Raw genomic sequence first — 15,553 nt, 5'->3', positions numbered from 1 at the left:
CATTTCCTTCACCTGTTTGATTGTGTTTTCCTGTAGTTTTTTAAGGGATTTTTGTGTTTCCTTTTTAAGGGATTTTAGCTGTTTACCTGTGTTCTCCAGTATTTCTTTAAGGAAGTTATTTATGTCCTTCTTAAAGTCCTCTATCATCATCATGAGAAGTGATTTTAGATACAAATCTTGCTTTTCAGATGTGATGGTGTATCCAGGACTTGCTATGGTGGGAGAATTGGGTTTTGATGATGCCAAGTAACCTTGGTTTCTGTTGCTTATGATCTTATGCTTGCCTCCCGCCATCTGGTTATCTCTAGTGCCCTCGCTATATCTGACTGGAGCCTGTCCTTCCTGTGATCCTGATTGTGTCAGAATTCCTCTAAGTTCAACTGTCTCTATGATCCTGTGATCCTGAGATCCTGGGTATGTCAGAGCTCCTGAGAGTCAAGCTGCCTCTGGGACCCTGAGATGCTGGTGTGACCAAGCTCCTGTGATCATGTGCTCCTGTTATCCTAGGCATGTTAGAGCACCTGGGAATGGAGCTTCCTCTCGGTGTAGTGGGACTGGTTGCACCCAAGGTCTGCTCAGGGCATGGCGACAGACCGGAAGAACCCATGCCACTAGTTGTGCAAAGTTCCTGTGTGCCTGGGTCCCACTGGTCCTAGTTACTTCCAGTGTTGGGGCAGATGTTGTGTCTTCCTCACCTCTGATCCTAGCAACTCCTCCACTTTCATTTGCCCTTTTTTTTTTTTTTTTTTTTTTTAGACTAGGTCTCATTATGAAGCCTTGGCTGGTCTGGAGTCACTGTATAGCTAGGTGTGTCCCACCATAAACAATGATTTACTTACTCTTAACAATTAGTTATAACACCCAAAGTATAAAACTACAATTTACGATTATTAGAGAAATGGTTTGCCATGATTCTCTCCTAGTTTTACTCTCATGGGCAATGTTTCCATGAATGTATCTTCTTGTATATGTGTATATGGCATTTTGTAATGCATATGTCTGATGGAGAGTCACCAGAGAATGGGATGGTCCCTGTCCACCACCTGTCAGACACTGTCACACTATGTTCCAAACAGAGTCTACTCATGGGCTGCCATTCACCCTGTTACTAAAAATGGATGTGAGAAAGATACTTGGCATCAGATATTCCAATATTTACAAAACCAGGAAAGCAAAAAATGCTACATCTGGAGATAAGGTCTCTTTTGTGTGTGAGGATGTGCTGTACCTCAGTGTTGGGATTAAAGATGAGTCATCCCCCCCCCCCCAAAAAAAAGAGCTGGGGAGGCAGCACTTGGGAGGCAGAGGCAGGTGGATTTCTGAGTTCGAGGCCAGCCTGGTCTATAGAGTGAGTTCCAGGACAGCCAGGGCTATACAGAGAAACCCTGTCTCAAAAAAACAAAAAAAGAAAAAAAAAAAAAAAAGATGAGTCACCACTATGAATGGTAAAATGCCCTTTGATTTTTGTTTCAACTGTTCCCTTAAAGCTAATGAGTCTGGGTGCTGTTTTTTGTTTTGTTTTTGTTTGATTTTCTGAGATAAGACTTCTCTGTGTGTAGCCCTGGCTGACCTGAAACTCACTCTGTAGACCAGGCTGGCCATGAACTCAGTCTCCCAAGTGCTGGGATTAAAGGTGCACACTAACACTGCTGCTGGACTTAGCCTATAAATACACATTTCTTTTCCCTAAAATGTTTATTTATGGGTTGAGGATTTAGTTCAATAACAGCACTTTCATGCATTTGAGTTCAACTCCTGATACCAGAAAAGGAAAAAAATTGTATTTTGTCCTTCCCTTTGACCCCCACCCTCACTCCACCCCTTTTCTGTCTAACAGTTGAAGAAAGGCCTTTGTCAGAGGCGAGGAAACATATATGTAGCAGACTTGCCAAAAAAGGAGGGGGGACCGTCGTCCCTTTTCTTAATAGAACACCTGAAAATGACTTTCATTCATCTTGTTCATTTGTCTTATACCGTCTCCCAATTTGACCAGTTTGAGCCGCTCTGTCCTGCTTTAGGGCCACTTCACTCATCTCTTTATTGATTCCCGTCCCATTTCCACACAGCAGGGTCTTATCTGTATTAGTCAAGGTTCTCTAGAGGAACCGAGACAATAGCACACATTATTTATCATAAAGGGGATTTAGCAGATCGGCTTAAGCACTGCAGTGGGGGATGGCTAGTCTGACAATGGCTGTTAGCACATTAGAGGCTGAGAGCTCACAGCTCAGTCCCTGAGGCTGTGTGCCTTAGCAGCCCCGATGCAGCCAGATACAGCCTTAAGGATGCCTGGAGAGGGGTGATCTTCAGTATACATTGTAAGGCTGAAGGACTTGGGTGCTAATAGCAGCCTCCACCACTTGCCATAAGAGAGTAGAGATACCCGCCAGCAAGGAATGAGCGGTACTGTTTGTCTCAGACCTCTTTATGTCTGGATTGTTGATGCTGGACTCCTCCTGCCTTCCTCCCGCAGAGCTTTCCTGCCTCAGTAAATCCTTTTAGGAAACACTCTCCCGGAGCCTCCCAGAGGTGGGTCTAGTCTCCTAGTTGATTCCAGATCCAATCAAGTTACCCAGGAAGATTAACGACCACATCCTCCTTTTTGTTTGTTTTTCTGAAACAGGGTTTTGTGGAAACCAAGTGAATCCTAAGTTTACCATGCAGCTGAGGCTTTGAATGTCTGATCCTCCTGCCTCCACTTCCAAAATGCTGGGATTGCAGGTGTGCATCACTCCATAATGTTTCCGGATGACAAGAAGGCCCAACATTTAATACTGTCAAGTGTGACATTTCTCTCTTGTTATAGCCATTTTGGATTTTTTTTTTTAAAGATTTATTTATTTATGTTATGTATGTGAGTACACTGTAGCTGTACATGGTTGTGGGCCTTCATGTGGTTGTTGGGAGCTGATGTTTTAGGACCTCTGCTGGCTCTCCTCAACACTGCTTGCTCCAGCCCAAGGATTTATTTATTAGGTTTTTTGTTTGTTTGTTTTTTTGTTTGTTTGAGACAGAGTGTCTCTGTGTAGTCCTGGCTGTCCTGGAACTCACTCTGTAGACCAGGCTGACTTCGAACTTAGAAATCTGCCTGCCTCTGCCTTCCAAGTGCTGGGATTAAAGGCATGCACCACCACTGCCCGGCTGATTTATTTATTGTTATAAATAAGTACACTGTAGCTGTCTTCAGACAGCACCAGAAGAGGGTGTCAGATCTCATTACAGGTGGTGGTTTTGAGCCACCATGTGGTTGCTGGGATCTGAACTCAGGAGCTTCAGAAGAGCAGTCGGCGGTCTTACCCGCTGAGCCACTTTGGATCTTATACAAAGGGTCATGCTTATTTTCCTTCAGGTCATGCTTCAGAAATTGTTCTGGTGTTGCCTTTTACATTGATGTCTTTAGTCCTTGAACATTTTGTTCTCTCTAAAGCTTGAAATTCAGTTGGCATTGTCATAGTATGGAGGAGTAGGAGTTCAAAATGATATGTACATCGCAAGAACTGTACCCTCATGGGCAGGATCTGTGCTACTATGGAAGGACAAACTTGATTTCCTCTTGCCTTCTCTCTTTGCTTCCAACCAATGTGATGGTTTGGGTCATGGAATGTTGTAGCAAAAAGGCCCTTGCTAGATCAGACTCTCTGATCTTGGGCTTCCCCACCTCTAGAACTGTGAGCCAGTGCATTTTTATTCATTACAAATGACTTGGGCTCTGGTATTGCGTGATAGCAACCCAGAATGGATGAAAATATCTTTTAGTTTCCACAAACATATAATGCATGCTCATTAATAACCGAGCTCTCATATATTCACAGGTTTGTTTCTTACCTCTAATGAGTTCCATTGGTCCTAATATTCACAATAATAAGTATGCTGGCGAATATTGATTTTTCATTTGACAAAATCCACAGTCATTTGGAGGCAAGCCTCTGTGCATAAAAACAAGGGATTATGTGGATCAGGTTAGCCTTTGGCTGTGCCTGTGAGGAGTTATTACAGTCCAGTTTCAGAATGTTTCAGACCCCCATGCCTATTAGGTCAAATAAGAGTCCTTTATTAGTTGGCAACTGAGAGAAGGCTCTTGTCCAAAAAAACCCTCTCAGCACTGAAGTGCAGGGATAAAGCACCTACAAAGGCCAAAGCAACGATGGCGTTAACTGGGAGGTGTAGGCCAGGGAGACCTGGTAACGTTTGTTCTGTTTATACACCCAACAGATCTTTTAGTTATGGATCTGAGCCATGGTCAGCATCACAGAAAGTCCAGAGTGAGCTGCAAAGGTGGATATGACTGCTCAGGGAATTGGGGTAGGGTGTGGGTGCTCAGGGAATTGGGGAAGGATGTGGGTGCTCAGGGAATTGGGGAAGGATGTGGGTGCTCAGGGAATTGGGGAAGGATGTGGGTGCTCAGGGAATCAGGATAGCATATGGGTGCTCAGGGAACTGGGGAAGGATGTGGGTGCTCAGGGAATTGGGGTAGCATGTGGGTGCTCAGGGAACTGGGGAAGGATGTGGGTGCTCAGGGAATTGGGGTAGGATGTGGGTGCTCAGGGAATTGGGGTAGGATGTGGGTGCTCAGGGAATTAGGGAAGGATGTGGGTGCTCAGGGAATTGGGGTAGGATGTGGGTGCTCAGGGAATTGGGGTAGGATGTGGGTGCTCAGTGAATTAGGGAAGGATGTGGGTGCTCAGGGAACTGGGGAAGGATGTGGGTGCTCAGGGAATTGGGGTAGCATGTGGGTGCACACGGATTTAGGAGAGGAGGATGTTTTTACCTCCTGGGGGTAGACATTTTTACCTCTAGGGGTAGACATTTCTGCCAGGATGGTTAGGGGCAGATAAAAACACCTGAGCAGACACAAAGTGAGTTATGGCAAGATCAGGACTGGGTGACCTTTTCTTGATCACTTCAGAATCATCTTGACTAAGTTTATTGAAGTGGGAAGACCTAGCCTAAAAGTGGGCAGCAACATCCTCTGGGCATTTAAAAAAAAGGGGGGGAGCTAGGTGGGCACAGGCATTTACTGTTTGCTTTTTCTTGATGGTGGACACAGTATGACCAGCTGCTTCAAACCCCCTCTGCCTTGGTCTCCCTCAAAGAGGACCAGCTGTGTCTTTGAACTCTGATCCAAAATAAAGCCTTCCCTCTTGAAAGGGCTTGCAAGTGAGCTTTATCGCAGTACCTGTAACTGCAACCGATGAGCGTGCATTTCCATGTCTTTCTTCTTTGGCCTTGTCTTTTTTTTTTATTGAAAAAAAAATATATATTTTTAACATCCTGATTATGGCTTCTCTTTCCTCCACAAATCTCAGCACCTCCCCATGCCCCTCCATGTGCATCCACCCCCTTTCCATCTCCTGTTAGCATTTCTGCATGCATTTTAGAATTAAATTGCCCAGTTCCTCCTGACTTCAGTGACCCTAAGTAGAGCTGAGGAACTACTGAATTTTTGTTATACACTGTTGCTCTGTTCTCACAGTCTGTCCTTCGTACTTGTGAGCGTCTGGCTGCTCGTCACCTCTCTTGCCAACTGATTACAGCCACGTGCGGAGTCCTGGCAGACTGGCTGCACTCAACGGTCTCCCTCCTTCAGTGCTCCACTGTCTTGCGCCTTTGTCGCTTTTCTTGTGATGGGCATCACGTATCTCACCCCACGTGAGTCTGACCTTGCCTTACGACTCGCATGGCCTATGAGAAGGTACAGCTGAGCGGCACTGCGTCAGTCTTGCTTCTCAGCCTCACTTAGCCTTTTGTGTTCATCGCCTTCTCTGGGAGTTTCACTGAGGACTGTGAGTAAGATTGGGTTAGCCTGCTGGATGGTTTGAGGTGTGGTCAGTCACTTCATCTCCTCATCTGACAGTTGCCGGCTTGCCACTGACGGGTGTAACTGGATGTTTGCCTACTTTATATGGTTCTTCTTCCTATTACCTTACATCACCCCTGCTCCTTCCAACTCCCTAACACTGGTAAGAGAGCAAGAAGGTAGGAGGGGAAAGGGGGCATTGATCTCATCAGATTACTTCCTGCTGAATAGGGGGATCGAGTTTCTTGGGGTAAGTTTGATCTTTGTCACTAGGCTATCTCTGACCAGCAACCAGCAACCAGCAACCAGCAACCATCATCATCATCATCATCATCATCATCATCATCATCATCATCATCATCATCATCATCATCACCAGTAGCAGCATTTGGTGCTATCATCATCTTAAGGCTCTGACATTTTTATAATCTCTCAAGAGTTCCCAGAATTCCAAATGTAAACCTATTTTTATCTGGCAAAACCACACCCTTGCCAGAGCACCAGACAAATCATAGTTAGCTGCTGTGGACAACTCAGAGCAGCCCCATATCTCACACCCGGAACTAGAACAAAAATATACCCACATACCATTTCTGTGTTTTTAAAGAAACCAGTGTTCTCACTACAGACAGAAGACACAGACTAATCTAACAGAGAGCTGAACAGAGAGCTGAACAGAGATTGGTATCTATCATCCAGCCATGGGATAATGAACTGATACAAGGTTGTTTCCTTAATCTACTAACCTCTGGGAATGGGTTTTAGTCTGCTAGTTAATACCAGGTAATCAAGTTCTTGCTGGTATAATGTAAGTACACGTCACATATGGTCATCTTTCTTCTGTCACCAAATTGGCGGGGGCATCACCTAACTTGGACCTTGCAATTACAGACAGAGCTGTAGAGTAGAGTCTCTCGAGACCCACGTAAGTGTCCAAGAGTGAGGTCCAATCTACTTACATAATGTCGAGTTGTATTAGTTACCCCCTCTCATTGCTTTCTGAAATGGCAAACATAACAAGAAAGACAGGGTTGACTCTGGTTCCCTGTTCTAGGGTCCAGTCCATCGTGGCGGCAGGAGGCCGAGGCAGTTGGCTACAGTGTGTCCACAGTCAGCGCACAGAAGATGGATGCTCCTCACCTTCTTCATACATTCCAGGACCCTACTCCATGGGGTGGTGCAGCTCACGTTCAGGGTGTGCCTTCCCTCATCACTTAAATCCTTCTAGAAACATTCTCCAAACACAGAGGTATATTTCCATGAACAATCTAAATTTAGTAAGCTGGAAATGAAGATTGACTACCAAAGGAATTGATGTCTTTTTCACTGTATTGGCATTTGTCTTCCTGAGCCAAAATTAATGATAGACGAGAGAGTTGCCACTTTACCAAACTTGAGGCTATTCACTATGTTGCTTGAGTAGCCATTAGCAACTCAAAAAAGTGCTGGTTCAACCTATGGTTGTCCTCTATAAAGCAGTGAAATTATTAAGTATATTAAATCTTGGTATTTGAATGTGTATCTGTGCTTGACAGTTTTCAGCTTGACACAGCATAGAGGGAACCTCAACTGAAGCATTACCCTGTCAGATTGGCCTGTTCTATGAGAGCATCTTAATTAATGATTGATGCAGTGTCCAGCCTACCATGGGTAGCAACATCCTTAGGCATGAGCCAGAGAGTAAGCAAACAGGCAGTGTTTCTTTATGGTTTCTGTGTCAAGCTTCTGCCTTGAATTCCTTCTGTGACTTCCCTCAATGATGGGTTGTGACCTAGAAGTTTAAGATGAAGTAAATAAACCCTTTCCTTTCCAAGTTGCTTTTTAAAAAAGACTTTTTATTTATTTATTTCTTGTATGTGGGTACACTGTTGCTGTCTTCAGACACACCAGAAGAGGGCATTGGATCCCATAAGAAATGGTTGTGAGCCACCATGGGGTTGCTGGTGATTGAACTCAGGACCTTTGGAAGAGCAGTCAGTGCTCTTAACCGCTGAGCCATCTCTCCAGCCCTCCAAGTTGCTTTTGATTATGGTATTTATCAGAGCCAACTAGGACATTAGCTTTATAATATCCTGTGACAAAATGTCAAATGTGCATACTTAAATGGGTTATTTGTATCAAAACCTGTTGTGAAATTGTTCAAATGGCTGAACATGTTTTTATAAATTTTTTGGGGGGGTAGTATTCTGTTTTTGCTTAAACGAATATACGAAAATTTATGTTTGTGTAGATGCTGAGATTTTGACTTGGCAGTTTTTGGAAAATCAGCAAAGTCAGCCAATGTAAAATTCTGAGCAGTCAGTGAATATTTTAGAAAACATGTGTCTGTTACAATGACCTTGAGATCTTCTTAGTATTCAAAATCTTTTTAGAAAATGACACTGGCAGTTTGTTATTTAGTATATATAAAACACACTTTATAAAAAGAAAAAAGCACACCAACATTTGGAAACCCATATGAATTCTGAGAACTAGTAATTTTCAGTGACTAATGCAACCTGTCACAAAAATCACGCACAGTCAAAGACCCGACCCCATTTCAGGGTGGACTGGTGCATCTCACTGTGACTGGAGCTGAATACAGAAAGCTCTTTCAGCATCACATTTCAGATAATGCCCTGCAGTTGTCCCATGAGAAACTAAAACCTGTCTAGTTTCGGTAAAATGGAAAACAAGAGTCATCATGATGATCTGGAGTAACTATTAGAATAGCTCTTGTCTTCCTAGCTATCATTGAGGACACACGCTGTCCCACTCACGGAACGATGTGTGCATACACTCATTCTATTAAAGTGTTGCCTAATGTTTTTCTTTAAACGGGGTGGGGAAGGCAATGAGTTTAGCTTGGATTTGATGGCTTTCAATGACCTGACCAAGGAGCAAATGGACTGATGGCTTTAGATGTAGTCTTAGGACTCTGTTGAGGAGAGAATAAGAATCCTACGTGCCAGCTTTCATCATAAGTATTTTAGTTTGGATCTAAACATTTGATGCAGTCTTTATCCCCCTGTCATTCTTGGACCTGCTGGTTTATACCTGGGGTTTAAAGAGGAACAATGTTAACGAACCATGGCTTGTCTTGTCTGAGAGAATGTGTTTCCAGTTCCCGTCCCTTCCTCAGCTTGGCATATTAAGTAATAGATGCTCCCAGTCTGCCCCTCCTGCCTCCATTCCAAGTGATATGGATGTTAATGAGTGCTTAGATAGGATCTCAATGTTTTCTCAGTAAATTGTAGTCTGGTTGGATTTATCTTAAGTGCATGTCAATGGCAAGACCACCACATTATGTAACTGGTTACTTTATTAGTTTACTGTACTCTGTGGTAGCTCTTCAGGTGAGAGAACATTTAAATGCCTTAAAATATTTTATTATGTGTCACTGTTGCTGAAGACAGCCAAAGCATATTGAATAAAAGTCTCCTTATCTTCATTTAACTCACATTAAAAGAGTTTCATTTCTGGAAAATATTTTCATATTTTGATAGAATTTTTACAAATAGGTTTGGAAAGATAGGCAATTAATCTTGGCAAGGTATCACTTTTATTGGAAAATTTTTATGTAGAGTAATTTAAACCACTCAGTAATTTTTTTTTTTGAGTAATTATATAATGAAAGAATTCAGGGAGCTGAAATTTCGAACCTTGAAGAAACAAAAAAAGGCATTTTGCTTTTGGCTTAATTGAACCAGACGACTTCCTAAGATCAGCACGTGTTCAACTGACACTACTCTTCCCCTGTGAACCATCCATGGATGGGAATTCATCTTTCCTCTTCTGATTTTGTGAGCTACAGTTTCACTGGGGCGCCAAGCAGCATTGAACAGAGTGAAGTTAATCTTTTAAGTTATTCATGTATTCAGTGCAGCGTGTGTGCGTGCAGTGTTTATCACAGGTGAGATGCTTGGCAGGGTGCTGGCTGGCCACAACATGGAAGAAAAGGAATCGGCAGCAGTGTGAACAGATAAAATCCGGCTCAGCCAGTGCATCAAGACTGATTTCCAGAGACCTCTAGTGCTGGGGAGAAAGTAACATGTATAACACACACACACACACACACACACACACACACACACACACACACACACACTATACAAGCACTTAGACACATAAAATAAATCTTCAAAAAAATATTTACAAATATAAGCTTTAACAATTACTTACTCTTTCTGTGTGTGTGGCCTGTGTCCCATAGAAGCTACTCATTCTTCAAGCAAGCCTCTCGTTCCTTTACCTTCCTCCAGAGTACAAACCCAGAAACACCTATGCTTTAGGTCCCCGTGCACATAGCTTCATGGTGAGACTTGTCTAAGTAAATAGATAAGCCAGTTGTGGTAGTATTTGCCTGTAATCCCAGGACCTGAAAGGCCAAAGCAGGAAGACTTCCATGAGTTTGAAGCTATCATGGGCTGACATAGTAAGTTCTAGGCCAATCTGTCTTGGGAGACTCTATTTAAAAACAAAATCAAAAGTTAAGGGCTGATGAGATGGCTCAGTGCTTGTCATGAAGTCTGAGTGTTGGAGTTCTGTCCTGGTGATGTAGATGATCTAAGGGCAGAACGAACTTCTGAAAACAGTTCTCTGACCACATGCACACCCTGATACCTGTGTGTGCACATCCCATCCCCTGACAGCAACCTGAGAAAACTGTTTAAGATTTTTCTTCTTCAGGCCTCTATGCAAGTACTTTCCCTAGTGTCCTCTATCTTCCTGATAAAAATCTACTCAGCTTTTATCCCGATGCTGTTTCTATCCGTTATCCCTGGGCATGGGGCGGGGCAGTTAAGGACTTCTCTGCCCCAGGCTCTCTTGCCTAACTTCTGTAGAGCCTATGCCACTGTACATATTAGGTCTTGTGTACCTTCTCATTAGGTTAGGAATAGAGGCTCATGGAGTGGAAGGGATTGGCAGAGGACCCCCTCATCATGCCAACAGGCTCCAGTCACAGGGAAAGTATACTGGTGAAGACAGAATTAACCTATGCACTACACTTCTCAGAGTCAAAAAAGGAAACATCTGCCTACCATTCTTTATGATGCTGGTGGATACTGACTCCTAAGGTTGGTTGTGGTAGGAGACTCATTAATAGGAGACTTTTCTTCCTTCTACATCAGATTTGATGTAACTTTGGAAAATAAGTGCTTATCTTTGGGAGATATTGCTTCTACTGTGGACTGGCTGTGATTTCAACATCTGTTCCCTGCCATACTCATTGGCAGCAAAATGAGACATTTAGAGAAGTAGTTAGGTCAGGAGGCCTCCATCCATATGGGCAGGAACGATGCCTTTAAAAGCATACAGGCCTTTATTGCTGTCTCTTGACATGCACCTTCCACCACAGAATGAGATAGAAGAAAAGAGCCACATCTGATAGTAACTCCTGGAGCTTAAATGCAAACCTTGAACTGTCAGGAAGGCATTTCTTCCCATTATAAATTCTGCAGTCTACTCTACGGTGGGAGCCTGAAGGGCTCAACTGACATCAGGAAAACTGCAGTTCTCACTGGTAGGACTACAAAGAGAGAAACTATTAGGTGTTTCCCCACCAGAAGACAACCTAACTTTTTCTTCATCTGGAACCCATGGTCCTCCTAGCTCTGCCTCTTTGAGTGTTAGATTACCAGCCCGTACCTCTCCTTGTACCACTATACCCAACACGTGTGCATTGCCACTGAATTCGGTATTTCAAAAGAAGAACATAACGCTAGGCACGTGCCACATTCCTATAATCTCAGCACGTGGGGAAAGTGGATGCAGGACTATCTGGAGTTCAAGCTTATCCTTATCTACAATGGGAACTTAAGGTCAATGTGGGCTACATAAGGTCCTGTCTAAAAAAACAACAAAGGCATGGTGGTGCTTGCTTGTAATCCCAGCACTCAGGAGAAGAAGCAGGAATATTGGTCACAAGGTCAAGGACTGGGTACATAGTGTCATAGTGTGACATTGTCTTAAACACACACACACACACACACACACACACACACCCTGCAAGGACATAAGCTTTAGAAATGTTGGTCTAGGAACAGGTAGCCGAAAACAAGAGAGAGGCAGGGGTTCTGGAGAGTGGAGCAAATGGATGGCTTTTATTTTATTTAAAATAAACTTTTAGATTAATTTGGTAGTGTGTGTACCATGGCATACTTGTGGTGGTTGGTTCTCTCTTTCCACAATACAATGTGGGTCCTGGGAAATCAATCACAGGCCATTTGGTTTGGCAGCAATAATCTTTATACATTGAGCCACCACACTGACCCTTTATTTAGTTATTTAAAAAGTATTCACCTGGTTGTGTGATTTCCTTTTGCAAAAACAAAACTAAACAGCAGAAACATTTGTAGCTTATGTTTGAGAAGTGGGTGGTTTCTAGCTTGTCATAGAGCAATGCTCAAGACATATACCTCCTTGGTCATTGCCTTGGAACTGTGAAAAAGTCACTGAGCCTGTTTTACACAGTGCTGCCTGCATTTGATATGGAAAAAGATAACAAACTTGTGCTGGATAATGTCAACTTGCCACAGACTAGAGTCATCTAAGAAGAGGGAACTCCAATTGAACAAATGCCTCCATAAGACTGGGCTGTAGGCAAGCCTGTAGAATTTTCTTTTTAAATTAGTGATCAATGTGGAAGGGCCAAGCCCACTCTGGGTAGCACTAAGCCTGAGCTAGTGGTCCTAGATTCTATAAAAAAAAATTAGGCTTAGCCATGGTGGTGGTAACGCATGCCTTTAATCCCAGTGCTTGGGAGGCAGCGTCAAGTAAATATCTTGAGTTCTGAGTTTGTGACCAACCTGGTCTACAGATTGAGTTCCAGGACAGTAAGGGCTACACAGAGAAACAACCAAGCAAGCAAACAAACAACAACAAAACAACCAGAAGAAAGAAAGCAAGTAAGCAAGCAAGCAAGCAAGCAAGCAAGCAATAAAGAAAGAGAAAAAGAAAGAAAGAAAGAAAGAAAGGAAGAAAGAAAGGAAGAAAGGAATGAAGAAAGGAAGAAAGGAAGGAAGGAAGGAAGAAGGAGAGAAGGCTGAGTAAGCCAGTAAGCAGCATGCCTTTGTAGCCTCTGCATCTACTCTTGCCTCTAGGCTCCTGCCCTGTTTGAGTTCCTGTCCTGACTTCCTTTGATGATGAACTGTGATGGGGAAGCATAAGCAGAATAAACCCTTTCCTCCCCCAAGTTGCTTTGTTTCATGGTGTTTTGCCATGGCAATAGTAACCCTAAGACAAAACTGAAGCCCTAAGTCCCACTATTTGAGTTATAGACAAATTTATAGAATATCTGTAACATAGACGGCTGAGTGCTATATAGTAGGAACACTGATGGGATCTTGGATATAGAGAGATGGGACAGGTTATTCCCAATTTCCTGGGCAGAAGCTGCAGGCTTCAGACAGAGAAGATAATGGTAGAGCTTTAGACATGAGAGAAAGCATGGGGGAAATGTATAATTATGCATATATGAATGGGAATACAGTTTACTGGTATGAATATTTTCATACCTACTTCTGGCATTGTATTATGGAGAATGTCAAAGATCCAAGTAAGATCTGTAAAGTCTGAGGGCTCTGGGTTCCTTTTTTTATGCATTGCACTGTAGCTAGTGAGCATTTGGGAATGAGAGACACTGGAGAAATAAACCCGTGAAGGCAATTGGTGTTAGTCATCTGAAATCCAAGCAAGGAAAGAAGGGATCCATGGTCATATTCACTGTATGTAGAAGGGAAAGTGTTCAAGCAATCTATAGGTCATGCCAACCAGTGTGTGGCCAGAGGTTTGCACACTACTTTTGTGTATGTACACTGCTGTGGACAGTTACACCAGAAGATACTCTGCTGTGTTTAGTTTAAAATGAGATCAGTCTATTGCTCCCTAATGCATTGGTCTTGACTGTTCTGCAGGGCACATCATAAGCATCCCATAACCACTTGCTGGCATAACACTTCATCATTATCAGGGGGCAATATGATTGAACAATAGACTCAAGTAGTTGAACAATGGCATCAAGAAGATGGGTACAGCTAGAAAACAGCACCATCACAGTCAGTTCTTGACACTTCCTTTTGCCCACAGTCATTGTATTATTATTCATGGTGGTTTCTACTCCAGCGGGGAGAGAAAGGTAGGACTCAGCCTCAGAGAGAGATTGGTAGGAACTCTGCAGTTAAGAGTCCCTAAACAAGCTGATTCTGCCTCATTCCTAAGCAGCTCTGGCTGGTGAACTGCACCCTAGGGCATCATCCAGAAAAGCGTCAGAGAGATTTTTCAACTTTAAGGACAGACATTGTTTGCACTGTTAGAATTAGATCAGATTGGTTGGAACATTTAAGCAAAATGGCTACTCTGACTCCAGCATGTCTAAGAAATGTATTCCAGGGTGAGTCAGGGAAGGAATTGGAAGGCAGCTGCTTGTGGTGGCTGAAGTCCTGGGGTCTGAAGCTACTGTGGAGAGTGACACTAAAGAAGAAGCACCCTCCTTCCCTTCATGGAGCTACTCCACATTCACCAACACAAGCACCCTCTTCTTCCTGGAACCTTCTCTCCCTTAACATCCAGATTACAGAGAGGAAACATTTACATTGAAATTTTGGGTAAAAAAAAAAAAACAACATAATTTATGCAGCTGTGAAGGCAGAAAATCATTCAGAAAAGCTGAATGTTTCTAATTTTTCATGTGTATTTGTCACAAACAGACCTTTAAGAAGAGAACTTGGCAATATGTTTGTGAAGCAGAAGTTTACGTAGTATTACTGTGTTTAATTCATGTTTACTGGGCACTTCCTAAGCACTGCATACAGCTCTGAAAAACAGACAAACACGAAGGAAAGGAGACAACCATTAACCAACCAACCAGACTAATAACTATAAAAATATGTTGGGCCTGGTTTAGTAGGCATGGACTCCCATCTGTTGCCTAAGGCAGGGACATCACAAGTTGAAGGTCAGCCTGGGAAACAGAGTGATTACAACTTCAGCTGGGGCAGAAGACCAAGACCCCGTAAAATCAAAAAGCGAAAAAGAATGCTGCAGACATAGTTCAGGGATAGAGTGCTCGCCTAACTCACTTAAGGTTTTAGGTTCAGTCCCTAGTACAACAACAGAAATCAAATACCATTGGTCCCAGTGCCAAGTACTGAGAATGGACTTTGTTTTGATTGGACAGCGAGGTGCTTGGTTGTGGTTGTGGTTAAAGGAAGGTCCTGGTTAGGAAGTGTTGTGTTGATTCAGATCTGAACGATAAATAGAAATTGGCAGAGAAGGAGTTATGGGCTGTACGTGTTGAGGAGAATAAACCAGGGCACAAACATGTTCTGTTGGAAAGGAGTCTGGTAGATATAAGGTGATGTGGCAGAGCTGAGTGTGGGGTGTGTACCTGGTCAGATGAGGCTAGTGGGGTGGTTGGGAACAGTAATGAAGCCCCCAGTTTTAACCTGGAATGTGTCTGTGTTTATCTCTTGACTAAGCCTGGCTATTGAGGCATAGACTGAAGCTTTCAGAAAGTGTTTGTAGAAGAAGGTGAACTTCTCTCATGCTGCCTTCCTCCTGTTGTTGGGATTCTGGATAGAATAGTTGGGTTCAAACTGGCAGTCTCAACTTCTGGTTGACCTTGGAAAAGAAATTCTGAGTATGAAAGAGTGACAATATGGAAATAGCCTGGGCCTGTGACATCGTGCAGTGTGACAATGGGCGTGGTAACCTGGTGTACTGGCTAGTTTTGTGTGTCAACTTGAAACAGGCTGGAGTTATCACAGAGAAGGGAGC

This window comes from Mastomys coucha, unplaced genomic scaffold (assembly GCF_008632895.1).
Source record: "Mastomys coucha isolate ucsf_1 unplaced genomic scaffold, UCSF_Mcou_1 pScaffold16, whole genome shotgun sequence".
In the NCBI taxonomy this organism is placed as follows: Eukaryota; Metazoa; Chordata; class Mammalia; order Rodentia; family Muridae; genus Mastomys; species Mastomys coucha.
Note: the sequence above shows the minus strand (reverse complement) of the source record.